Source organism: Gambusia affinis, linkage group LG07 (genome assembly GCF_019740435.1).
Source record: "Gambusia affinis linkage group LG07, SWU_Gaff_1.0, whole genome shotgun sequence".
Taxonomy (NCBI): Eukaryota; Metazoa; Chordata; class Actinopteri; order Cyprinodontiformes; family Poeciliidae; genus Gambusia; species Gambusia affinis.
In genome coordinates this window covers 2,314,325-2,334,647 of record NC_057874.1, presented here as the reverse complement: position 1 = coordinate 2,334,647, position 20,323 = coordinate 2,314,325, and the positions used below count along the sequence as shown (strand labels likewise).

The 20,323-nt window shown below is 37.4% G+C and overlaps 49 non-coding genes across 49 annotated transcripts; all 49 read left to right on the top strand.

Annotated features, from left to right (window-relative positions):
* The first annotated feature begins 459 nt into the window (after window positions 1-459).
* On the top strand, window positions 460-532 carry trnav-cac. Its single transcript has one exon. It is a non-coding gene; the product is annotated as a tRNA-Val (tRNA).
* A 131-nt stretch (window positions 533-663) lies between these two features.
* trnaq-uug lies at window positions 664-735 on the top strand. Its single transcript has one exon. It is a non-coding gene; the product is annotated as a tRNA-Gln (tRNA).
* Window positions 736-959: 224 nt separating this feature from the next.
* On the top strand, window positions 960-1,032 carry trnav-cac. The gene has a single exon. It is a non-coding gene; the product is annotated as a tRNA-Val (tRNA).
* A 131-nt stretch (window positions 1,033-1,163) lies between these two features.
* trnaq-cug lies at window positions 1,164-1,235 on the top strand. The gene has a single exon. It is a non-coding gene; the product is annotated as a tRNA-Gln (tRNA).
* A 226-nt stretch (window positions 1,236-1,461) lies between these two features.
* On the top strand, window positions 1,462-1,534 carry trnav-aac. Its single transcript has one exon. It is a non-coding gene; the product is annotated as a tRNA-Val (tRNA).
* Window positions 1,535-1,964: 430 nt separating this feature from the next.
* On the top strand, window positions 1,965-2,037 carry trnav-cac. The gene has a single exon. It is a non-coding gene; the product is annotated as a tRNA-Val (tRNA).
* Window positions 2,038-2,464: 427 nt separating this feature from the next.
* trnav-cac lies at window positions 2,465-2,537 on the top strand. Its single transcript has one exon. It is a non-coding gene; the product is annotated as a tRNA-Val (tRNA).
* A 131-nt stretch (window positions 2,538-2,668) lies between these two features.
* trnaq-cug lies at window positions 2,669-2,740 on the top strand. Its single transcript has one exon. It is a non-coding gene; the product is annotated as a tRNA-Gln (tRNA).
* A 228-nt stretch (window positions 2,741-2,968) lies between these two features.
* On the top strand, window positions 2,969-3,041 carry trnav-cac. Its single transcript has one exon. It is a non-coding gene; the product is annotated as a tRNA-Val (tRNA).
* Window positions 3,042-3,172: 131 nt separating this feature from the next.
* On the top strand, window positions 3,173-3,244 carry trnaq-cug. Its single transcript has one exon. It is a non-coding gene; the product is annotated as a tRNA-Gln (tRNA).
* Window positions 3,245-3,469: 225 nt separating this feature from the next.
* trnav-aac lies at window positions 3,470-3,542 on the top strand. The gene has a single exon. It is a non-coding gene; the product is annotated as a tRNA-Val (tRNA).
* Window positions 3,543-3,673: 131 nt separating this feature from the next.
* trnaq-cug lies at window positions 3,674-3,745 on the top strand. The gene has a single exon. It is a non-coding gene; the product is annotated as a tRNA-Gln (tRNA).
* A 226-nt stretch (window positions 3,746-3,971) lies between these two features.
* On the top strand, window positions 3,972-4,044 carry trnav-aac. Its single transcript has one exon. It is a non-coding gene; the product is annotated as a tRNA-Val (tRNA).
* Window positions 4,045-4,474: 430 nt separating this feature from the next.
* On the top strand, window positions 4,475-4,547 carry trnav-cac. The gene has a single exon. It is a non-coding gene; the product is annotated as a tRNA-Val (tRNA).
* Window positions 4,548-4,678: 131 nt separating this feature from the next.
* Window positions 4,679-4,750, top strand: trnaq-uug. The gene has a single exon. It is a non-coding gene; the product is annotated as a tRNA-Gln (tRNA).
* A 224-nt stretch (window positions 4,751-4,974) lies between these two features.
* trnav-aac lies at window positions 4,975-5,047 on the top strand. Its single transcript has one exon. It is a non-coding gene; the product is annotated as a tRNA-Val (tRNA).
* A 633-nt stretch (window positions 5,048-5,680) lies between these two features.
* trnaq-cug lies at window positions 5,681-5,752 on the top strand. The gene has a single exon. It is a non-coding gene; the product is annotated as a tRNA-Gln (tRNA).
* Window positions 5,753-5,980: 228 nt separating this feature from the next.
* On the top strand, window positions 5,981-6,053 carry trnav-aac. Its single transcript has one exon. It is a non-coding gene; the product is annotated as a tRNA-Val (tRNA).
* A 430-nt stretch (window positions 6,054-6,483) lies between these two features.
* Window positions 6,484-6,556, top strand: trnav-cac. The gene has a single exon. It is a non-coding gene; the product is annotated as a tRNA-Val (tRNA).
* A 131-nt stretch (window positions 6,557-6,687) lies between these two features.
* trnaq-cug lies at window positions 6,688-6,759 on the top strand. Its single transcript has one exon. It is a non-coding gene; the product is annotated as a tRNA-Gln (tRNA).
* A 228-nt stretch (window positions 6,760-6,987) lies between these two features.
* Window positions 6,988-7,060, top strand: trnav-aac. The gene has a single exon. It is a non-coding gene; the product is annotated as a tRNA-Val (tRNA).
* Window positions 7,061-7,490: 430 nt separating this feature from the next.
* On the top strand, window positions 7,491-7,563 carry trnav-cac. The gene has a single exon. It is a non-coding gene; the product is annotated as a tRNA-Val (tRNA).
* A 131-nt stretch (window positions 7,564-7,694) lies between these two features.
* On the top strand, window positions 7,695-7,766 carry trnaq-cug. The gene has a single exon. It is a non-coding gene; the product is annotated as a tRNA-Gln (tRNA).
* Window positions 7,767-7,994: 228 nt separating this feature from the next.
* On the top strand, window positions 7,995-8,067 carry trnav-aac. Its single transcript has one exon. It is a non-coding gene; the product is annotated as a tRNA-Val (tRNA).
* A 431-nt stretch (window positions 8,068-8,498) lies between these two features.
* Window positions 8,499-8,571, top strand: trnav-uac. Its single transcript has one exon. It is a non-coding gene; the product is annotated as a tRNA-Val (tRNA).
* Window positions 8,572-8,999: 428 nt separating this feature from the next.
* Window positions 9,000-9,072, top strand: trnav-aac. The gene has a single exon. It is a non-coding gene; the product is annotated as a tRNA-Val (tRNA).
* A 932-nt stretch (window positions 9,073-10,004) lies between these two features.
* trnav-cac lies at window positions 10,005-10,077 on the top strand. Its single transcript has one exon. It is a non-coding gene; the product is annotated as a tRNA-Val (tRNA).
* Window positions 10,078-10,208: 131 nt separating this feature from the next.
* trnaq-uug lies at window positions 10,209-10,280 on the top strand. Its single transcript has one exon. It is a non-coding gene; the product is annotated as a tRNA-Gln (tRNA).
* Window positions 10,281-10,748: 468 nt separating this feature from the next.
* Window positions 10,749-10,821, top strand: trnav-cac. The gene has a single exon. It is a non-coding gene; the product is annotated as a tRNA-Val (tRNA).
* Window positions 10,822-10,952: 131 nt separating this feature from the next.
* On the top strand, window positions 10,953-11,024 carry trnaq-uug. Its single transcript has one exon. It is a non-coding gene; the product is annotated as a tRNA-Gln (tRNA).
* A 224-nt stretch (window positions 11,025-11,248) lies between these two features.
* Window positions 11,249-11,321, top strand: trnav-cac. The gene has a single exon. It is a non-coding gene; the product is annotated as a tRNA-Val (tRNA).
* A 131-nt stretch (window positions 11,322-11,452) lies between these two features.
* trnaq-cug lies at window positions 11,453-11,524 on the top strand. The gene has a single exon. It is a non-coding gene; the product is annotated as a tRNA-Gln (tRNA).
* A 226-nt stretch (window positions 11,525-11,750) lies between these two features.
* Window positions 11,751-11,823, top strand: trnav-aac. Its single transcript has one exon. It is a non-coding gene; the product is annotated as a tRNA-Val (tRNA).
* Window positions 11,824-12,455: 632 nt separating this feature from the next.
* On the top strand, window positions 12,456-12,527 carry trnaq-cug. Its single transcript has one exon. It is a non-coding gene; the product is annotated as a tRNA-Gln (tRNA).
* A 227-nt stretch (window positions 12,528-12,754) lies between these two features.
* trnav-aac lies at window positions 12,755-12,827 on the top strand. The gene has a single exon. It is a non-coding gene; the product is annotated as a tRNA-Val (tRNA).
* A 430-nt stretch (window positions 12,828-13,257) lies between these two features.
* On the top strand, window positions 13,258-13,330 carry trnav-cac. The gene has a single exon. It is a non-coding gene; the product is annotated as a tRNA-Val (tRNA).
* A 131-nt stretch (window positions 13,331-13,461) lies between these two features.
* trnaq-cug lies at window positions 13,462-13,533 on the top strand. The gene has a single exon. It is a non-coding gene; the product is annotated as a tRNA-Gln (tRNA).
* Window positions 13,534-13,761: 228 nt separating this feature from the next.
* Window positions 13,762-13,834, top strand: trnav-uac. The gene has a single exon. It is a non-coding gene; the product is annotated as a tRNA-Val (tRNA).
* Window positions 13,835-14,262: 428 nt separating this feature from the next.
* trnav-cac lies at window positions 14,263-14,335 on the top strand. The gene has a single exon. It is a non-coding gene; the product is annotated as a tRNA-Val (tRNA).
* A 131-nt stretch (window positions 14,336-14,466) lies between these two features.
* trnaq-cug lies at window positions 14,467-14,538 on the top strand. The gene has a single exon. It is a non-coding gene; the product is annotated as a tRNA-Gln (tRNA).
* A 468-nt stretch (window positions 14,539-15,006) lies between these two features.
* On the top strand, window positions 15,007-15,079 carry trnav-cac. The gene has a single exon. It is a non-coding gene; the product is annotated as a tRNA-Val (tRNA).
* A 131-nt stretch (window positions 15,080-15,210) lies between these two features.
* trnaq-cug lies at window positions 15,211-15,282 on the top strand. Its single transcript has one exon. It is a non-coding gene; the product is annotated as a tRNA-Gln (tRNA).
* Window positions 15,283-15,510: 228 nt separating this feature from the next.
* Window positions 15,511-15,583, top strand: trnav-cac. The gene has a single exon. It is a non-coding gene; the product is annotated as a tRNA-Val (tRNA).
* A 131-nt stretch (window positions 15,584-15,714) lies between these two features.
* trnaq-cug lies at window positions 15,715-15,786 on the top strand. Its single transcript has one exon. It is a non-coding gene; the product is annotated as a tRNA-Gln (tRNA).
* Window positions 15,787-16,011: 225 nt separating this feature from the next.
* Window positions 16,012-16,084, top strand: trnav-aac. Its single transcript has one exon. It is a non-coding gene; the product is annotated as a tRNA-Val (tRNA).
* Window positions 16,085-16,215: 131 nt separating this feature from the next.
* trnaq-uug lies at window positions 16,216-16,287 on the top strand. Its single transcript has one exon. It is a non-coding gene; the product is annotated as a tRNA-Gln (tRNA).
* Window positions 16,288-16,513: 226 nt separating this feature from the next.
* trnav-cac lies at window positions 16,514-16,586 on the top strand. The gene has a single exon. It is a non-coding gene; the product is annotated as a tRNA-Val (tRNA).
* Window positions 16,587-16,718: 132 nt separating this feature from the next.
* On the top strand, window positions 16,719-16,790 carry trnaq-cug. Its single transcript has one exon. It is a non-coding gene; the product is annotated as a tRNA-Gln (tRNA).
* Window positions 16,791-17,463: 673 nt separating this feature from the next.
* Window positions 17,464-17,535, top strand: trnaq-uug. Its single transcript has one exon. It is a non-coding gene; the product is annotated as a tRNA-Gln (tRNA).
* The last annotated feature ends 2,788 nt before the right edge of the window (window positions 17,536-20,323 follow it).

Here is a 20,323-nt window from a genome sequence, read left to right as displayed (position 1 = left end):
AAGGTCTTGTCTGAAACCAGACAGAAACAGAAGTTGTCGGTAATTCTTTTCAGAAGGTGGAGTGAGTAAACAAGAATCTTCCGCTTTGGTCCTTGTTCATTTGCCTATCAACGTAAATGAAGGCATTTTTGAAAGCAAGGCACCCTCCAATGTTTGTGTAGGTTCTATGGTGTAATGTTTAGCACTCTGGACTTTGAATACAGGAATCTGAGTTCAAGTCTCAGTAGAACCTTTTACTTTTCTCCTGAATTCTTCAATATATTTTGGGATTTCAGGGTGAGTTTATGGACTATAATGTTAAATTAGGCACAAGTTTAAGTCTGCCCTTTTATTCACCAACACACTGGGTTCTTTGAGAGAATCTGTTGTTTAACTTTTTAACATTGTACCATGGCGATAGAAGACATCAATCTTTAACAATTTTGGAACCCTCTATATGGAATCTTTCATATAGACAGAGTTTCTGTAGTGTAGTGGTTATCACGTTTGCTTCACACGCAAAAGGTCTCTGGTTCGAAACCAGACAGAAACAAAAGTTGTCGGTAATTCATTTCAGAAGGTGGAGTGAGTAAGCAAGAATCTTCATCTTTTGTCCTTGTTCATTTGCCTATCAACGTAAATGAAGGCATTTTTGAAAGCAAGGCACCCTCCCATGTTTGTGTAGGTTCTATGGTGTAATGGTTAGCACTCTGGACTTTGAATCCGGGAGTCTGAGTTCAAGTCTCAGTAGAACCTTTTTTTTTCTCCTGAATTCTTCAATATATTTGGGGATTTCAGGGTGAGTTTATGGACTATAATGTTAAATTAGGCACAAGTTTAAGTCTGCCCTTTTATTCACCAACTCTTTGTGTACTTTGAGAGAATCTGTGGTTTAACTTTCTGACATTGTACCATGCCGATAGAAGACATAAACCTTTAACAATTTTGGAACCCTCTAGGGAATCTTTCATAGAGACAGAGTTTCTGTAGTGTAGTGGTTATCACGTTTGCTTCACACGCAAAAGGTCTCTGGTTCGAAACCAGACAGAAACAAAAGTTGTCGGTAATTCATTTCAGAAGGTGGAGTGAGTAAACAAGAATCTTCATCTTTGGTCCTTGTTCATTTGCCCATTAACTTAATTGAAGGCGTTTTTGAAAGCAAGGCACCCTCCCATGTTTGTGTAGGTTCTATGGTGTAATGGTTAGCACTCTGGACTCTGAATCCAGGAATCTGAGTTCAAGTCTCAGTAGAACCTTTTTTCTTTTCTCCTGAATTCTTCAATATATTTGGGGATTTCAGGGTGAGTTTATGGACTATAATGTTAAATTAGGCACAAGTTTAAGTCTGCCCTTTTATTCACCAACACACTGGGTTCTTTGAGAGAATCTGTTGTTTAACTTTTTAACATTGTACCATGGCGATAGAAGACATCAATCTTTAACAATTTTGGAACCCTCTAGGGAATCTTTCATAGAGACAGAGTTTCTGTAGTGTAATGGTTATCACGTTTGCTTAACACGCAAAAGGTCTCTGGTTCGAAACCAGACAGAAACAGAAGTTGTCGGTAATTCTTTTCAGAAGGTGGAGTGAGTAAACAAGAATCTTCCGCTTTGGTACTTGTTCATTTGCCTATCAACGTAAATGAAGGCATTTTTGAAAGCAAGGCACCCTCCAATGTTTGTGTAGGTTCTATGGTGTAATGTTTAGCACTCTGGACTTTGAATACAGGAATCTGAGTTCAAGTCTCAGTAGAACCTTTTACTTTTCTCCTGAATTCTTCAATATATTTTGGGATTTCAGGGTGAGTTTATGGACTATAATGTTAAATTAGGCACAAGTTTAAGTCTGCCCTTTTATTCACCAACACACTGGGTTCTTTGAGAGAATCTGTTGTTTAACTTTTTAACATTGTACCATGGCGATAGAAGACATCAATCTTTAACAATTTTGGAACCCTCTATATGGAATCTTTCATATAGACAGAGTTTCTGTAGTGTAGTGGTTATCACGTTTGCTTCACACGCAAAAGGTCTCTGGTTCGAAACCAGACAGAAACAAAAGTTGTCGGTAATTCATTTCAGAAGGTGGAGTGAGTAAACAAGAATCTTCATCTTTTGTCCTTGTTCATTTGCCCATTAACTTAATTGAAGGCGTTTTTGAAAGCAAGGCACCCTCCCATGTTTGTGTAGGTTCTATGGTGTAATGTTTAGCACTCTGGACTTTGAATACAGGAATCTGAGTTCAAGTCTCAGTAGAACCTTTTATTTTCTCCTGAATTCTTCAATATATTTGGGGATTTCAGGGTGAGTTTATGGACTATAATGTTAAATTAGGCACAAGTTTAAGTCTGCCCTTTTATTCACCAACTCTTTGTGTACTTTGAGAGAATCTGTGGTTTAACTTTCTGACATTGTACCATGCCGATAGAAGACATAAACCTTTAACAATTTTGGAACCCTCTAGGGAATCTTTCATAGAGACAGAGTTTCTGTAGTGTAGTGGTTATCACGTTTGCTTCACACGCAAAAGGTCTCTGGTTCGAAACCAGACAGAAACAAAAGTTGTCGGTAATTCATTTCAGAAGGTGGAGTGAGTAAACAAGAATCTTCATCTTTGGTCCTTGTTCATTTGCCCATTAACTTAATTGAAGATGTTTTTGAAAGCAAGGCACCCTCCCATGTTTGTGTAGGTTCTATGGTGTAATGGTTAGCACTCTGGACTCTGAATCCAGGAATCTGAGTTCAAGTCTCAGTAGAACCTTTTTTCTTTTCTCCTGAATTCTTCAATATATTTGGGGATTTCAGGGTGAGTTTATGGACTATAATGTTAAATTAGGCACAAGTTTAAGTCTGCCCTTTTATTCACCAACACACTGGGTTCTTTGAGAGAATCTGTTGTTTAACTTTTTAACATTGTACCATGGCGATAGAAGACATCAATCTTTAACAATTTTGGAACCCTCTATATGGAATCTTTCATATAGACAGAGTTTCTGTAGTGTAGTGGTTATCACGTTTGCTTCACACGCAAAAGGTCTCTGGTTCGAAACCAGACAGAAACAAAAGTTGTCGGTAATTCATTTCAGAAGGTGGAGTGAGTAAACAAGAATCTTCATCTTTTGTCCTTGTTCATTTGCCCATTAACTTAATTGAAGGCGTTTTTGAAAGCAAGGCACCCTCCCATGTTTGTGTAGGTTCTATGGTGTAATGGTTAGCACTCTGGACTCTGAATACAGGAATCTGAGTTCAAGTCTCAGTAGAACCTTTTACTTTTCTCCTGAATTCTTCAATATATTTTGGGATTTCAGGGTGAGTTTATGGACTATAATGTTAAATTAGGCACAAGTTTAAGTCTGCCCTTTTATTCACCAACACACTGGGTTCTTTGAGAGAATCTGTTGTTTAACTTTTTTACATTGTACCATGGCGATAGAAGACATCAATCTTTAACAATTTTGGAACCCTCTAGGGAATCTTTCATAGAGACAGAGTTTCTGTAGTGTAGTGGTTATCACGTTTGCTTAACACGCAAAAGGTCTCTGGTTCGAAACCAGACAGAAACAGAAGTTGTCGGTAATTCTTTTCAGAAGGTGGAGTGAGTAAACAAGAATCTTCATCTTTGGTCCTTGTTCATTAGCCCATCAACTTAATTGAAGGCATTTTTGAAAGCAAGGCACCCTCCAATGTTTGTGTAGGTTCTATGGTGTAATGGTTAGCACTCTGGACTCTGAATCCAGGAATCTGAGTTCAAGTCTCAGTAGAACCTTTTTTCTTTTCTCCTGAATTCTTCAAAATTTTTGGGGATATCAGGGTGAGTTTATGGACTATAATGTTAAATTAGGCACAAGTTTAAGTCTGCCCTTTTATTCACCAACACACTGGGTTCTTTGAGAGAATCTGTTGTTTAACTTTTTAACATTGTACCATGGCGATAGAAGACATCAATCTTTAACAATTTTGGAACCCTCTAGGGAATCTTTCTTAGCGACAGAGTTTCTGTAGTGTAGTGGTTATCACGTTTGCTTAACACGCAAAAGGTCTCTGGTTCGAAACCAGACAGAAACAGAAGTTGTCGGTAATTCTTTTCAGAAGGTGGAGTGAGTAAACAAGAATCTTCCGCTTTGGTCCTTGTTCATTTGCCTATCAACGTAAATGAAGGCATTTTTGAAAGCAAGGCACCCTCCAATGTTTGTGTAGGTTCTATGGTGTAATGTTTAGCACTCTGGACTTTGAATACAGGAATCTGAGTTCAAGTCTCAGTAGAACCTTTTACTTTTCTCCTGAATTCTTCAATATATTTTGGGATTTCAGGGTGAGTTTATGGACTATAATGTTAAATTAGGCACAAGTTTAAGTCTGCCCTTTTATTCACCAACACACTGGGTTCTTTGAGAGAATCTGTTGTTTAACTTTTTAACATTGTACCATGGCGATAGAAGACATCAATCTTTAACAATTTTGGAACCCTCTATATGGAATCTTTCATATAGACAGAGTTTCTGTAGTGTAGTGGTTATCACGTTTGCTTCACACGCAAAAGGTCTCTGGTTCGAAACCAGACAGAAACAAAAGTTGTCGGTAATTCATTTCAGAAGGTGGAGTGAGTAAGCAAGAATCTTCATCTTTTGTCCTTGTTCATTTGCCTATCAACGTAAATGAAGGCATTTTTGAAAGCAAGGCACCCTCCCATGTTTGTGTAGGTTCTATGGTGTAATGGTTAGCACTCTGGACTTTGAATCCGGGAGTCTGAGTTCAAGTCTCAGTAGAACCTTTTTTTTTCTCCTGAATTCTTCAATATATTTGGGGATTTCAGGGTGAGTTTATGGACTATAATGTTAAATTAGGCACAAGTTTAAGTCTGCCCTTTTATTCACCAACTCTTTGTGTACTTTGAGAGAATCTGTGGTTTAACTTTCTGACATTGTACCATGCCGATAGAAGACATAAACCTTTAACAATTTTGGAACCCTCTAGGGAATCTTTCATAGAGACAGAGTTTCTGTAGTGTAATGGTTATCACGTTTGCTTAACACGCAAAAGGTCTCTGGTTCGAAACCAGACAGAAACAGAAGTTGTCGGTAATTCTTTTCAGAAGGTGGAGTGAGTAAACAAGAATCTTCCGCTTTGGTCCTTGTTCATTTGCCTATCAACGTAAATGAAGGCATTTTTGAAAGCAAGGCACCCTCCAATGTTTGTGTAGGTTCTATGGTGTAATGTTTAGCACTCTGGACTTTGAATACAGGAATCTGAGTTCAAGTCTCAGTAGAACCTTTTACTTTTCTCCTGAATTCTTCAATATATTTTGGGATTTCAGGGTGAGTTTATGGACTATAATGTTAAATTAGGCACAAGTTTAAGTCTGCCCTTTTATTCACCAACACACTGGGTTCTTTGAGAGAATCTGTTGTTTAACTTTTTAACATTGTACCATGGCGATAGAAGACATCAATCTTTAACAATTTTGGAACCCTCTATATGGAATCTTTCATAGAGACAGAGTTTCTGTAGTGTAGTGGTTATCACGTTTGCTTCCTGCATAAAGGTCTCTGGTTCGAAACCACACAGAAACAAAAGTTGTCGGTAATTCTTTTCAGAAGGTGGAGTGAGTAAACAAGAATCTTCATCTTTGGTCCTTGTTCATTTGCCCATTAACTTAATTGAAGGCGTTTTTGAAAGCAAGGCACCCTCCAATGTTTGTGTAGGTTCTATGGTGTAATGGTTAGCACTCTGGACTCTGAATCCAGGAATCTGAGTTCAAGTCTCAGTAGAACCTTTTTTCTTTTCTCCTGAATTCTTCAATATATTTGGGGATTTCAGGGTGAGTTTATGGACTATAATGTTAAATTAGGCACAAGTTTAAGTCTGCCCTTTTATTCACCAACTCACTGGGTCCTTTGAGAGAATCTGTGGTTTAAGTTTTTGACATTGTACCATGCAGATAGATGACATCAATCTTTAACAATTTTGGAACCCTCTATATGGAATCTTTCATAGAGACAGAGTTTCTGTAGTGTAGTGGTTATCACGTTTGCTTAACACGCAAAAGGTCTCTGGTTCGAAACCAGACAGAAACAGAAGTTGTCGGTAATTCTTTTCAGAAGGTGGAGTGAGTAAACAAGAATCTTCCGCTTTGGTCCTTGTTCATTTGCCTATCAACGTAAATGAAGGCATTTTTGAAAGCAAGGCACCCTCCAATGTTTGTGTAGGTTCTATGGTGTAATGTTTAGCACTCTGGACTTTGAATACAGGAATCTGAGTTCAAGTCTCAGTAGAACCTTTTACTTTTCTCCTGAATTCTTCAATATATTTTGGGATTTCAGGGTGAGTTTATGGACTATAATGTTAAATTAGGCACAAGTTTAAGTCTGCCCTTTTATTCACCAACACACTGGGTTCTTTGAGAGAATCTGTTGTTTAACTTTTTAACATTGTACCATGGCGATAGAAGACATCAATCTTTAACAATTTTGGAACCCTCTATATGGAATCTTTCATAGAGACAGAGTTTCTGTAGTGTAGTGGTTATCACGTTTGCTTCACACGCAAAAGGTCTCTGGTTCGAAACCAGACAGAAACAAAAGTTGTCGGTAATTCTTTTCAGAAGGTGGAGTGAGTAAACAAGAATCTTCATCTTTGGTCCTTGTTCATTTGCCCATTAACTTAATTGAAGGCGTTTTTGAAAGCAAGGCACCCTCCAATGTTTGTGTAGGTTCTATGGTGTAATGGTTAGCACTCTGGACTCTGAATCCAGGAATCTGAGTTCAAGTCTCAGTAGAACCTTTTTTCTTTTCTCCTGAATTCTTCAATATATTTGGGGATTTCAGGGTGAGTTTATGGACTATAATGTTAAATTAGGCACAAGTTTAAGTCTGCCCTTTTATTCACCAACTCACTGGGTCCTTTGAGAGAATCTGTGGTTTAACTTTTTGACATTGTACCATGCAGATAGATGACATCAATCTTTAACAATTTTGGAACCCTCTATATGGAATCTTTCATAGAGACAGAGTTTCTGTAGTGTAGTGGTTATCACGTTTGCTTAACACGCAAAAGGTCTCTGGTTCGAAACCAGACAGAAACAGAAGTTGTCGGTAATTCTTTTCAGAAGGTGGAGTGAGTAAACAAGAATCTTCCGCTTTGGTCCTTGTTCATTTGCCTATCAACGTAAATGAAGGCATTTTTGAAAGCAAGGCACCCTCCAATGTTTGTGTAGGTTCTATGGTGTAATGTTTAGCACTCTGGACTTTGAATACAGGAATCTGAGTTCAAGTCTCAGTAGAACCTTTTACTTTTCTCCTGAATTCTTCAATATATTTTGGGATTTCAGGGTGAGTTTATGGACTATAATGTTAAATTAGGCACAAGTTTAAGTCTGCCCTTTTATTCACCAACACACTGGGTTCTTTGAGAGAATCTGTTGTTTAACTTTTTAACATTGTACCATGGCGATAGAAGACATCAATCTTTAACAATTTTGGAACCCTCTATATGGAATCTTTCATAGAGACAGAGTTTCTGTAGTGTAGTGGTTATCACGTTTGCTTCACACGCAAAAGGTCTCTGGTTCGAAACCAGACAGAAACAAAAGTTGTCGGTAATTCTTTTCAGAAGGTGGAGTGAGTAAACAAGAATCTTCATCTTTGGTCCTTGTTCATTTGCCCATTAACTTAATTGAAGGCGTTTTTGAAAGCAAGGCACCGTCCAATGTTTGTGTAGGTTCTATGGTGTAATGGTTAGCACTCTGGACTCTGAATCCAGGAATCTGAGTTCAAGTCTCAGTAGAACCTTTTTTCTTTTCTCCTGAATTCTTCAATATATTTGGGGATTTCAGGGTGAGTTTATGGACTATAATGTTAAATTAGGCACAAGTTTAAGTCTGCCCTTTTATTCACCAACTCACTGGGTCCTTTGAGAGAATCTGTGGTTTAACTTTTTGACATTGTACCATGCCGATAGATGACATCAATCTTTAACAATTTTGGAATCCTCTATATGGAATCTTTAATAGAGACAGAGTTTCTGTAGTGTAGTGGTTATCACGTTTGCTTAACACGCAAAAGGTCTCTGGTTCGAAACCAGACAGAAACAGAAGTTGTTGGTTATTCTTTTCAGAAGGTGGAGTGAGTAAACAAGAATCTTTGGCTTTGGTCCTTGTTCGTTTGCCTATCAACGTAAATGAAGGCATTTTTGAAAGCAAGGCACCTTCCAATGTTCATGTAGATTCTATGGTGTAATGTTTAGCACTCTGGACTCTGAATCCAGGAATCTGACTTCAAGTCTCAGTAGAACCTTTTTTCTTTTTTCCTGAATTCTTCAATATATTTGGGGATTTCAGGGTGAGTTTATGGACTATAATATTAAATTAGGCACAAGTTTAAGTCTGCCCTTTTATTCACCAACTCTTTGGGTTCTTTGAGAGAATCTGTGGTTTAACTTTTTAACATTGTACCATGGCGATAGATGACATCAATCTTTAACAATTTTGGAACCCTCTATAGGGAATCTTTCATAGAGACAGAGTTTCTGTAGTGTAGTGGTTATCACGTTTGCTTTACACGCAAAAGGTCTCTGGTTCGAAACCAGACAGAAACAGAAGTTGTCGGTAATTCTTTTCAGAAGGTGGAGTGAGTAAACAAGAATCTTCCGCTTTGGTCCTTGTTCATTTGCCTATCAACGTAAATGAAGGCATTTTTGAAAGCAAGGCACCCTCCAATGTTTGTGTAGGTTCTATGGTGTAATGTTTAGCACTCTGGACTTTGAATACAGGAATCTGAGTTCAAGTCTCAGTAGAACCTTTTACTTTTCTCCTGAATTCTTCAATATATTTGGGGATTTCAGGGTGAGTTTATGGACTATAATGTTAAATTAGGCACAAGTTTAAGTCTGCCCTTTTATTCACCAACTCACTGGGTCCTTTGAGAGAATCTGTGGTTTAACTTTTTGACATTGTACCATGCCGATAGATGACATCAATCTTTAACAATTTTGGAACCCTCTATATGGAATCTTTCATAGAGACAGTTTCTGTAGTGTAGTGGTTATCACGTTTGCTTAACACGCAAAAGGTCTCTGGTTCGAAACCAGACAGAAACAGAAGTTGTTGGTTATTCTTTTCAGAAGGTGGAGTGAGTAAACAAGAATCTTTGGCTTTGGTCCTTGTTCGTTTGCCTATCAACGTAAATGAAGGCATTTTTGAAAGCAAGGCACCTTCCAATGTTCATGTAGATTCTATGGTGTAATGGTTAGCACTCTGGACTCTGAATCCAGGAATCTGACTTCAAGTCTCAGTAGAACCTTTTTTCTTTTCTCCTGAATTCTTCAATATATTTGGGGATTTCAGGGTGAGTTTATGGACTATAATGTTAAATTAGGCACAAGTTTAAGTCTGCCCTTTTATTCACCAACTCTTTGGGTTCTTTGAGAGAATCTGTGGTTTAACTTTTTAACATTGTACCATGGCGATAGATGACATCAATCTTTAACAATTTTGGAACCCTCTATAGGGAATCTTTCATAGAGACAGAGTTTCTGTAGTGTAGTGGTTATCACGTTTGCTTTACTCTAAAAAGGTATCTGTTTCGAATCAAGTCAGAAAAAGAAGTTGTCGGTAATTCTTTTCAGAAGGTGGAGTGAGTAAACAAGAATCTTCCGCTTTGGTCCTTGTTCATTTGCCTATCAACGTAAATGAAGGCATTTTTGAAAGCAAGGCACCCTCCAATGTTTGTGTAGGTTCTATGGTGTAATGTTTAGCACTCTGGACTTTGAATACAGGAATCTGAGTTCAAGTCTCAGTAGAACCTTTTACTTTTCTCCTGAATTCTTCAATATATTTTGGGATTTCAGGGTGAGTTTATGGACTATAATGTTAAATTAGGCACAAGTTTAAGTCTGCCCTTTTATTCACCAACTCTTTGGGTTCTTTGAGAGAATCTGTGGTTTAACTTTTTAACATTGTACCATGGCGATAGATGACATCAATCTTTAACAATTTTGGAACCCTCTAGGGAATCTTTCATAGAGACAGAGTTTCTGTAGTGTAGTGGTTATCACGTTTGCTTCACACGCAAAAGGTCTCTGGTTCGAAACCAGACAGAAACAAAAGTTGTCGGTAATTCATTTCAGAAGGTGGAGTGAGTAAACAAGAATCTTAATCTTTGGTCCTTGTTCATTTGCCTATCAACGTAAATGAAGGCATTTTTGAAAGCAAGGCACCCTCCCATGTTTGTGTAGGTTCTATGGTGTAATGGTTAGCACTCTGGACTTTGAATCCGGGAGTCTGAGTTCAAGTCTCAGTAGAGCCTTTTTTCTTTTCTCCTGAATTCTTCAATATATTTGGGGATTTCAGGGTGAGTTTATGGACTATAATGTTAAATTAGGCACAAGTTTAAGTCTGCCCTTTTATTCACCAACTCACTGGGTCCTTTAAGAGAATCTGTGGTTTAACTTTTTGACATTGTACCATGCCGATAGATGACATCAATCTTTAACAATTTTGGAACCCTCTATATGGAATCTTTCATACAGACAGAGTTTCTGTAGTGTAGTGGTTATCACGTTTGCTTCACACGCAAAAGGTCTCTGGTTGAGGGTGAGTTTATGGACTTTAATGTTAAATTAGGCACAAGTTTAAGTCTGCCCTTTTATTCACCAACACACTGGGTTCTTTGAGAGAATCTTTGGTTTAACCTTTTGACATTGTACCATTGCGATAGATGACATCAATCTTTAACAATTTTGGAACCCTCTAGGGAATCTTTCATGGAGACAGAGTTTCTGTAGTGTAGTGGTTATCACGTTTGCTTCACACGCAAAAGGTCTCTGGTTCGAAACCAGACAGAAACAAAAGTTGTCGGTAATTCATTTCAGAAGGTGGAGTGAGTAAACAAGAATCTTTGCATTTGGTCCTTCTTCATTTGCCTATCAACGTAAATGAAGGCATTTTTGAAAGCAAGGCACCCTCCCATGTTTGTGTAGGTTCTATGGTGTAATGGTTAGCACTCTGGACTTTGAATCTGGGAGTCTGAGTTCAAGTCTCAGTAGAACCTTTTTTTTTCTCCTGAATTCTTCAATATATTTGGGGATTTCAGGGTGAGTTTATGGACTATAATGTTAAATTAGGCACAAGTTTAAGTCTGCCCTTTTATTCACCAACTCTTTGTGTACTTTGAGAGAATCAGTGGTTTAACTTTCTGACATTGTACCATGCCGATAGAAGACATAAACCTTTAAAAATTTTGGAACCCTCTAGGGAATCTTTCATAGAGACAGAGTTTCTGTAGTGTAGTGGTTATCACGTTTGCTTCACACGCAAAAGGTCTCTGGTTCGAAACCAGACAGAAACAAAAGTTGTCGGTAATTCATTTCAGAAGGTGGAGTGAGTAAACAAGAATCTTCATCTTTGGTCCTTGTTCATTTGCCCATTAACTTAATTGAAGGCGTTTTTGAAAGCAAGGCACCCTCCCATGTTTGTGTAGGTTCTATGGTGTAATGGTTAGCACTCTGGACTCTGAATCTAGGAATCTGAGTTCAAGTCTCAGTAGAACCTTTTTTCTTTTCTCCTGAATTCTTCAATATATTTGGGGATTTCAGCGTGAGTTTATGGACTATAATGTTAAATTAGGCACAAGTTTAAGTCTGCCCTTTTATTCACCAACACACTGGGTTCTTTGAGAGAATCTGTTGTTTAACTTTTTAACATTGTACCATGGCGATAGAAGACATCAATCTTTAACAATTTTGGAACCCTCTAGGGAATCTTTCATAGAGACAGAGTTTCTGTAGTGTAATGGTTATCACGTTTGCTTAACACGCAAAAGGTCTCTGGTTCGAAACCAGACAGAAACAGAAGTTGTCGGTAATTCTTTTCAGAAGGTGGAATGAGTAAACAAGAATCTTCATCTTTGGTCCTTGTTCATTTGCCTATCAACGTAAATGAAGGCATTTTTGAAAGCAAGGCACCCTCCAATGTTTGTGTAGGTTCTATGGTGTAATGTTTAGCACTCTGGACTTTGAATACAGGAATCTGAGTTCAAGTCTCAGTAGAACCTTTTACTTTTCTCCTGAATTCTTCAATATATTTTGGGATTTCAGGGTGAGTTTATGGACTATAATATTAAATTAGGCACAAGTTTAAGTCTGCCCTTTTATTCACCAACACACTGGGTTCTTTGAGAGAATCTGTTGTTTAACTTTTTAACATTGTACCATGGCGATAGAAGACATCAATCTTTAACAATTTTGGAACCCTCTATATGGAATCTTTCATAGAGACAGAGTTTCTGTAGTGTAGTGGTTATCACGTTTGCTTCACATAAAAGGTCTCTGGTTCGAAACCAGACAGAAACAAAAGTTGTCGGTAATTCTTTTCAGAAGGTGGAGTGAGTAAACAAGAATCTTCATCTTTGGTCCTTGTTCATTTGCCCATTAACTTAATTGAAGGCGTTTTTGAAAGCAAGGCACCCTCCAATGTTTGTGTAGGTTCTATGGTGTAATGGTTAGCACTCTGGACTCTGAATCCAGGAATCTGAGTTCAAGTCTCAGTAGAACCTTTTTTCTTTTCTCCTGAATTCTTCAATATATTTGGGGATTTCAGGGTGAGTTTATGGACTATAATGTTAAAGTATGCACAAGTTTAAGTCTGCCTTTTATTCACCAACTCACTGGGTCCTTTGAGAGAATCTGTGGTTTAACTTTTTGACATTGTACCATGCAGATAGATGACATCAATCTTTAACAATTTTGGAACCCTCTATATGGAATCTTTCATAGAGACAGAGTTTCTGTAGTGTAGTGGTTATCACGTTTGCTTAACACGCAAAAGGTCTCTGGTTCGAAACCAGACAGAAACAGAAGTTGTCGGTAATTCTTTTCAGAAGGTGGAGTGAGTAAACAAGAATCTTCCGCTTTGGTCCTTGTTCATTTGCCTATCAACGTAAATGAAGGCATTTTTGAAAGCAAGGCACCCTCCAATGTTTGTGTAGGTTCTATGGTGTAATGTTTAGCACTCTGGACTTTGAATACAGGAATCTGAGTTCAAGTCTCAGTAGAACCTTTTACTTTTCTCCTGAATTCTTCAATATATTTTGGGATTTCAGGGTGAGTTTATGGACTATAATGTTAAATTAGGCACAAGTTTAAGTCTGCCCTTTTATTCACCAACACACTGGGTTCTTTGAGAGAATCTGTTGTTTAACTTTTTAACATTGTACCATGGCGATAGAAGACATCAATCTTTAACAATTTTGGAACCCTCTATATGGAATCTTTCATAGAGACAGAGTTTCTGTAGTGTAGTGGTTATCACGTTTGCTTCACACGCAAAAGGTCTCTGGTTCGAAACCAGACAGAAACAAAAGTTGTCGGTAATTCTTTTCAGAAGGTGGAGTGAGTAAACAAGAATCTTCATCTTTGGTCCTTGTTCATTTGCCCATTAACTTAATTGAAGGCGTTTTTGAAAGCAAGGCACCGTCCAATGTTTGTGTAGGTTCTATGGTGTAATGGTTAGCACTCTGGACTCTGAATCCAGGAATCTGAGTTCAAGTCTCAGTAGAACCTTTTTTCTTTTCTCCTGAATTCTTCAATATATTTGGGGATTTCAGGGTGAGTTTATGGACTATAATGTTAAATTAGGCACAAGTTTAAGTCTGCCCTTTTATTCACCAACTCACTGGGTCCTTTGAGAGAATCTGTGGTTTAACTTTTTGACATTGTACCATGCCGATAGATGACATCAATCTTTAACAATTTTGGAATCCTCTATATGGAATCTTTCATAGAGACAGAGTTTCTGTAGTGTAGTGGTTATCACGTTTGCTTTACACGCAAAAGGTCTCTGGTTCGAAACCAGACAGAAACAGAAGTTGTCGGTAATTCTTTTCAGAAGGTGGAGTGAGTAAACAAGAATCTTCCGCTTTGGTCCTTGTTCATTTGCCTATCAACGTAAATGAAGGCATTTTTGAAAGCAAGGCACCCTCCAATGTTTGTGTAGGTTCTATGGTGTAATGTTTAGCACTCTGGACTTTGAATACAGGAATCTGAGTTCAAGTCTCAGTAGAACCTTTTACTTTTCTCCTGAATTCTTCAATATATTTTGGGATTTCAGGGTGAGTTTATGGACTATAATGTTAAATTAGGCACAAGTTTAAGTCTGCCCTTTTATTCACCAACTCTTTGGGTTCTTTGAGAGAATCTGTGGTTTAACTTTTTAACATTGTACCATGGCGATAGATGACATCAATCTTTAACAATTTTGGAACCCTCTAGGGAATCTTTCATAGAGACAGAGTTTCTGTAGTGTAGTGGTTATCACGTTTGCTTCACACGCAAAAGGTCTCTGGTTCGAAACCAGACAGAAACAAAAGTTGTCGGTAATTCATTTCAGAAGGTGGAGTGAGTAAACAAGAATCTTAATCTTTGGTCCTTGTTCATTTGCCCATTAACTTAATTGAAGGCGTTTTTGAAAGCAAGGCACCCTCCAATGTTTGTGTAGGTTCTATGGTGTAATGGTTAGCACTCTGGACTCTGAATCCAGGAATCTGAGTTCAAGTCTCAGTAGAGCCTTTTTTCTTTTCTCCTGAATTCTTCAATATATTTGGGGATTTCAGGGTGAGTTTATGGACTATAATGTTAAATTAGGCACAAGTTTAAGTCTGCCCTTTTATTCACCAACTCACTGGGTCCTTTAAGAGAATCTGTGGTTTAACTTTTTGACATTGTACCATGCCGATAGATGACATCAATCTTTAACAATTTTGGAACCCTCTATATGGAATCTTTCATACAGACAGAGTTTCTGTAGTGTAGTGGTTATCATGTTTGCTTCACACGCAAAAGGTCTCTGGTTGAGGGTGAGTTTATGGACTTTAATGTTAAATTAGGCACAAGTTTAAGTCTGCCCTTTTATTCACCAACACACTGGGTTCTTTGAGAGAATCTTTGGTTTAACCTTTTGACATTGTACCATGCCGATAGATGACATCAATCTTTAACAATTTTGGAACCCTCTAGGGAATCTTTCATAGAGACAGAGTTTCTGTAGTGTAGTGGTTATCACGTTTGCTTCACACGCAAAAGGTCTCTGGTTCGAAACCAGACAGAAACAAAAGTTGTCGGTAGTTCATTTCAGAAGGTGGAGTGAGTAAACAAGAATCTTTGCATTTGGTCCTTCTTCATTTGCCTATCAACGTAAATGAAGGCATTTTTGAAAGCAAGTCACACTCCAATGTTTGTGTAGGTTCTATGGTGTAATGGTTAGCACTCTGGACTCTGAATCCAGGAATCTGAGTTCAAGTCTCAGTAGAACCTTTTTTCTTTTCTCCTGAATTCTTCAAAATTTTTGGGGATATCAGGGTGAGTTTATGGACTATAATGTTAAATTAGGCACAAGTTTAAGTCTGCCCTTTTATTCACCAACTCACTGGGTTCTTTGAGAGAATCTGTGGTTTAACTTTTTGACATTGTACCATGCCGATAGATGACATCAATCTTTAACAATTTTGGAACCCTCTATATGGAATCTTTCATAGAGACAGAGTTTCTGTAGTGTAGTGGTTATCACGTTTGCTTCACACGCAAAAGGTCTCTGGTTCGAAACCAGACAGAAACAGAAGTTGTCGGTAATTCTTTTCAGAAGGTGGAGTGAGTAAACAAGAATCTTCATCTTTGGTCCTTGTTCATTTGCCTATCAACGTAAGTGAAGGCATTTTTGAAAGCAAGGCACCCTCCAATGTTTGTGTAGGTTCTATGGTGTAATGGTTAGCACTCTGGACTCTGAATCCAGGAATCTGAGTTCAAGTCTCAGTAGAACCTTTTTTCTTTTCTCCTGAATTCTTCAATATATTTGGGGATTTCAGGGTGAGTTTATGGACTATAATGTTAAATTAGGCACAAGTTTAAGTTTGCCCTTTTATTCAACACACTGGGTTCCTTTAGAGAATCTGTGGTTTAACTTTTTGACATTGTACCATGCCGATAGATGACATCAATCTTTAACAATTTTGGAACCCTCTATAGGGAATCTTTCATAGAGACAGAGTTTCTGTAGTGTAGTGGTTATCACGTTTACTTAACACGCAAAAGGTCTCTGGTTCGAAACCAGACAGAAACAAAAGTTGTCGGTAATTCATTTCAGAAGGTGGAGTGAGTAAACAAGAATCTTTGGATTTGGTCCTTCTTCAATTGCCTATCAACGTAAATGAAGGCATTTTTGAAAGCAAGGCACCCTCCAATGTTTGTGTAGATTCTATGGTGTAATGGTTAGCACTCTGGACTTTGAATCCAGGAATCTGAGTTCAAATCTCAGTAGAACCTTTTTTCTTTTCTCCTGAATTCTTCAATATATTTGGGGATTTCAGGGTGAGTTTATGGACTATAATGTTAAATTAGGCACAAGTTTAAGTCTGCCCTTTTATTCACCAACACACTGGGTTCTTTGAGAGATTCTGTTGTTTAACTTTTTAACATTGTACCATGGCGATAGAAGACATCAATCTTTAACAATTTTGGAACCCTCTAGGGAATCTTTCATAGAGACAGAGTTTCTGTAGTGTAGTGGTTATCACGTTTGCTTCACACGCAAAAGGTCTCTGGTTCGAAACCAGACAGAAACAAAAGTTGTCGGTAATTCATTTCAGAAGGTGGAGTGAGTAAACAAGAATCTTAATCTTTGGTCCTTGTTCATTTGCCCATTAACTTAATTGAAGGCATTTTTGAAAGCAAGGCACCCTAACAATGTTTGTGTAGGTTGTATGGTGTAATGGTTAGCACTCTGGACTCTGAATCCAGGAATCTGAGTTCAAGTCTCAGTAGAACCTTTTTTCTTTTCTCCTGAATTCTTCAAAATTTTTGGGGATATCAGGGTGAGTTTATGGACTATATTGTTAAATTAGGCAAGAGTTTAAGTTTGCCCTTTTATTCACCAACACACTGGGTTCCTTTGAGAGAATCTGTGGTTTAACTTTTTGACATTGTACCATGCCGATAGATGACATCAATCTTTAACAATTTTGGAACCCTCTATATGGAATCTTTCATAGAGACAGAGTTTCTGTAGTGTAGTGGTTATCACGTTTGCTTCACACGCAAAAGGTCTCTGGTTGAGGGTGAGTTTATGGACTATAATGTTAAATTAGGCACAAGTTTAAGTCTGCCCTTTTATTCACCAACACACTGGGTTCTTTGAGAGAATCTGTTGTTTAACTTTTTAACATTGTACCATGGCGATAGAAGACATCAATCTTTAACAATTTTGGAACCCTCTAGGGAATCTTTCATAGAGACAGAGTTTCTGTAGTGTAGTGGTTATCACCTTTGCCTCACACGCAAAATGTCTCTGGTTCGAAACCAGACCGAAACAGAAGTTGTCGCTAATTCATTTCAGAAGGTGGAGTGAGTAAACAAGAATCTTCATCTTTGGTCCTTGTTCATTTGCCTATCAACGTAAATGAAGGAATTTTTGAAAGCAAGGCACCCTCCAATGTTTGTGTAGATTCTATGGTGTAATGGTTAGCACTCTGGACTTTGAATCCAGGAATCTGAGTTCAAGTCTCAGTAGAACCTTTTTTCTTTTCTCCTGAATTCTTCAATATATTTGGGGATTTCAGGGTGAGTTTATGGACTATAATGTTAAATTAGGCACAAGTTTAAGTCTGCCCTTTTATTCACCAACTCTTTGGGTACTTTGAGAGAATCTGTGGTTTAACTTTTTGACATTGTACCATGGCGATAGATGACATCAATCTTTAACAATTTTGGAACCCTCTATATGGAATCTTTCATAGAGACAGAGTTTCTGTAGTGTAGTGGTTATCACCTTTGCTTCACATGCAAAATGTTTGAAACCAGATAGAAACAGGTATTGTCGCTTAGTCTTTTCAGAAGGTGGAGGTAGACAACAATTCCTTTTTTAAATCTTTCATTCATGAAAAAATTCACAATAAAACAAATAATGTGCAATTATTTACATTGAGAACAAACACGTTTAAAAAAATTAACTAATTATACAAACGAAAATGAATTTTTCTTACTATTTTACTTGCCTACTCTTTAAATATTTTTAACTGAAAGTCTTTCTTTGGTTTATCGTCTTCCAGTGATTCTTTAACCGTCCGATGAATAATTTCCACCTGTCGATTTTCTTGTGTTCATATTGTTTCCAGTTCCTTGCTATGTAAACAGTGTGCCTTGCCAAGGATAGAATGATGTTGCAGAAATTTTGTGGATGCCTTGTCTGTTTGACTTGTGGAAACCAAAGAGTCTTTTCCAGTCTCACACTTGCTTGTCTTGCTGGAGCTTGGTGGACGTTATGGTGATATTTTGAATTTTCTTCCGGAAGAGGGTGCAACCGGGACAGCGGAGGAACACGTGCTCGAGCGTCTCGGGGTCTGAAAGACAAACTGCGCACTCTCTGCCATACCTTTCCTTGTTTATTTGGTGCAGGATGATCCTTCTGTGTTTTAACAAAAAATGTTTATTATTTGCTTGATGATGATTGAATATGTAATATGGACTTGACCAAATGTTATATACTGGCATTGTGTGTTTCACTCATATTAATATTTGAGATGAATTTAGTAATCTGCTTCAGCTTTTGTTATTATATGTGTAGCTTAAGTCCATTTAGGTTTTTTTGAGCACTTCTCATAAGCTGGTGAGTAATCAATAACAATTTTGTAAACACAAGAAATAAGTCCTTTTGTACTCGTTTGGGATCTATCAGACATGTTTCAAGCAGGGTTTCCTCTGGTTTATTTGGAAATATCTCTAATGTTTGGCTCTTAATCCAGAACCTGATCTGCAAATATTTGAATCGATTGTGACTATGCAAGTCATAAAATTCAGGTAGTTGACTGAAGCTGACGACATTAGTGGTATAAACATTGCTGACTGATCTGACGCCTTTTCTGACCCAGATTTATAGTACACCATCTGCAATAGGCAGGTGAATGCTGGGGTTATCTTTAAGTGGTGTGTTAAGAACAATCGAAAGTTTAGATTTAAAAGAGCATGTAACTGAAGTCATGCATTGCAGGCAGCTAAAATTAAAGGGTTTGATGTAATTGTAGAGAACAGCTTTTTTGAACCCAAGAAGGGGATATTTACTAATGACATGGACTTTAATTCTTGTTCTTCTATCGAGACCCACCTCACATTTTTGCCATTTGAATAAATTCACATCCACAGAATACAAAACTGGGAAGCTAAATAATATATTTGGAAATTTGGAAGGTTTATTCTTCCTTTATCATATGGAGCCTGTAAAGTAAGAAGTTTAACTCTTCTTAAAATAGAGATATTATTGTTTTATCCAAATCTTTAAAAAATGTCATGGGAACTTATAAAGGGATACATTGAAATAAATAAATACATTTAGGTAAAATAGTCATTTTAATTGTGTTAATTCTGCCAATCAAAGATAATGGGAGATCCATCCATCCATCATTCCAGCTCTGCTTTAGTTTTATTAATTACTGATGAGTTAATTCTTCTGGTAAATTTGTTCATATGTGAATGAATGTTGATGCCAAGGCATGTAAAACCATCAGTGCACCATTTAAATGAGCCAGGCTACACTTGTGTTTCCTGTTCTGTCATATATTCACAGCAAGGCCAACCTCCTCCTCCTCACTTATTTCACCATCCAGTGTGTCTTTTTCAGTTGTGTAAATCTTAGGTAAATGTAACTGATTCAAAAATTGCTTTATTTTTACATTGTCTTTATCAAGCTCAGATTTATATGATGATTGATAATTTAAATTCCAAATTTATGACTTTTGTATTTTCTAGATGTCTACCGTCATTTATCCTTGAGGCACATTTATTCAAGGGTCTAGTTAAAGCATCGTATATACCTAAGTGTTTTAGGACCAACAAAGTCTGATAAAACAATTCCACACATCACTTTCACGAGGGACTGTCTAATCTAGTTCATGTGACGTGTCAGTCAGATTAGAGACTTCTGTATGTTTATTTTTGTTCTTCACTACATGAGCATAATTCTCAAGATAATCCTGAAGTGATTTTGAGTTGTTGTTGTTTTTTTTCTATACTTAAAATCAATTTCAAAAGAGAGAGTATTTGTGATCACTGTTATCAAGATGAAGCATGGAGACCTTGGTTATTTTTAGTGGTAGTTGTTGCCATGCCATGTTTTTGCACTTCTGTTTGCTGTCATATTAATTGACATAAAGTATCACAGTTCATTTATTAAGCTATGTGCATATGTTCACTTCAGAGTAAAGGTGACATGTTTGTAGGTGGCAGGTGGCTGTGCAATGCAATAGTCACCTGGCAACATAAACAACATTTTATACATAAATTCCTAGGTAAAGGACAAGTTTTAGTCTGA